The following is a 2,500-nucleotide window of genomic DNA, read 5'->3' as shown; positions in this document are numbered from 1 at the left end:
GAACAGCTAAGGGGGTGCGTTCAGAAAAAAAGGTTAAGAACCCCGTACTCTAGGCAATAATAATAATCATCATCATCATGATTATATCCAACGTGTTCTGGGCAATGTAATCAATGTGTGCTGGGCATCTATTTGTCAATGACATCAACCCAATTTAGGAGGGGGACAGCCTTAGGGCGACTCCAAATCTATGACAAGCAAGCGCAAATGATGAGATCTTTTTGTTCGTTGCTGTTCAGCTGTTGCATTGACATGGTCTATTTAGAGGCAATGATATGCATCTCTCCCTCTCTCTCCCTCTCCCCCTCTCTCCTCCTCTCTACCTCTCCCTCCCTCCCCCTCTCCCTCTCTCTCTCCCTCCTCCCCCTCTCTCTCCCTCTCTCCCCACACTCCCCACTCTCTCACCTCTCAAAAAAACACCCTTCCTCTCTCTCTCTCTCTACCCCCCCCTCCTCTGCGCCCTCCTCTCTCGCTCGCGTCTCCCCCACTTCCCCCTCTTCTCCCACTCTCTTCCATTCTCTCCCCCCCCCCCCCCTCTCTCTCGCCCACTCTTTTCCATCCTTTCTCTCTCGCTCTCCCTCTCTCTACTCCTCTCTCTTCCCTCATCCCCCCTCCCCTCCCCCTCTCTTCTCCTGTCCCCCTCTCTATCTCCTCCCTACAAATCTCTCTCCCTCCCACTCATCTCTCTCCCTCCCTCTTGTTCCCCTCTCTCTCCTCGTTCCTCCTCCCTCCTCCACTCTTCCCCCTCCCTCCTCTTCCCCTCCCCCCTCTTACCATCCCCCCCCCTCTCCCTCCGTTCCCTTTTCCCTTTCCCCTCTCTCACTCTCCACTCTCGCCCCTCCTCTCCCTCTAACTCCTCACTCCTCTCCAACTGTCCCTTCCTCTATCCATCTCGCTTCCCCCCTCCTCCCCCTCTCTAGTCTTCCATCTCTCTCCTCCCCCATCACTCCATTCTCTCCTCCCCACCCCTCTTCACATTCTCCCCCCGCCTCGTCCATCCGCCTCCCCCCCCCTCCCTATCCCCATTCTCCTTCACTTTTTCTCTCTCTTTCATTCTTTGTCTGAACATGCTGGCTGCCATTGATTGATGTGCCCCTGCTGCCTCTCGTGTGTGATGTGCCCTGTGTGTGTGTGTGTGGGTGTGTGTGTGTTGTGGTGGGGTGGTGTGTGTTGTGGTGTGTGTGTGTGTGTGTGTGTGTGTGTGTGTGTGTGTGTGTGTGTGTGTGTGTGTGTGTGTGTGTGTGTGTGTGCGTGCCCTGGGATGTTTGGCCTGCAGGTGATGCCTGTCCAGGGAATTTCTCTCTCTCTCTCTCTCTCTCTCTCTCTCTCCCTCTCTCTCTCTCTCTCTCTCTCTCTCTCTCTCTCTATCAAACACTTTTGCTAGCTTTTTTTTAGGTCCTGTATTCAAGATGGCCACCACTGACCTTTGACCTCAGCAGTGTTCTAGAACCAAAGGGCTGTTGCTGCTGAACATCCTGACCTGCTAACCTGATCACAAACCTGTGTTTTGACGGTATTAGCTTGTCTGTTAGTGTTTCGAAATCTTTTAGTTTACTAAACAGACATGATTGGGGTTTTTTTGTTTGTTCGTTTAAAGGCTCATAAACTATGCAATATGTAATATTTTATTCATCTGTTTGTTTCAATGTCCTGCCTGTCTGTCACTCTGTTTATCTGTGTTGATGTCCTGCATTTAGTAGCTCAGATACACCGCGCTCTTCCGTATGGTGCGTCTCCAGTTGAATAACTTAGAAGGTGAGAAAGTGAAGAGAGCCGAAACGTTTGTCTTCACTTCTGCTGCTTTGTAAAAGATAATTTTAAAATAATAATAATAATAACAAATTAAAAAAAATAAAAAAAAGAAGAAAAGAAGATGCATCCTGCATTTGCCTTCTTCTTATCTGCCTCCCTGCCCCTTATCCGTATCCTCTTTGTGCACATAGGCCCGCTATGTATTCTCATATTTTACCAGGTTTTAACTGCGTATTTTCTGAAATGGGATGGATTGTTCCTTTAAAGGCTCATGAATAATGCCATATGGAAAAGTTATTCTTCTGTCAGTGTCAATGTCCCGCCTGTCTGCCACTGCGTTTACCTTCCTCTTACCTGCTCCCTAGTCAGCACATGGGCCCTCCAGCAGACCCGTAACCCTCTTGGCTGAAATTTAATCCAAAAGGTGCAATAACCACCCAGTAAATAACTAAGTTGTTTCGGATAAGAGCGTCAGCCAACACACTATACATGTTCAAATGCCCCACAGCGTCACGAATAGCCAACAATGATTACATGATCAATTAAAATAAAACAAAATTCTAATGCTGGGTCAAATATATTTTATTTGAGTAGCAAAGAAGCAATGTTACAATGAACATCAAATACAGTACATTACATAATGTGCTGTGGCCAAGATTCACACTAAGGCCAGATTCACACTAAGGCCAGATTCACACTAACGGGCGAACGTCTTTCCCTTTCCCTTTTTTCCGCCCTTTCTCCCCGG

Source organism: Engraulis encrasicolus, unplaced genomic scaffold (genome assembly GCF_034702125.1).
Source record: "Engraulis encrasicolus isolate BLACKSEA-1 unplaced genomic scaffold, IST_EnEncr_1.0 scaffold_1673_np1212, whole genome shotgun sequence".
Lineage (NCBI taxonomy): Eukaryota > Metazoa > Chordata > Actinopteri > Clupeiformes > Engraulidae > Engraulis > Engraulis encrasicolus.
The sequence above is the reverse complement of the archived record's forward strand: the minus strand, read 5'-3'. Positions refer to the sequence as shown.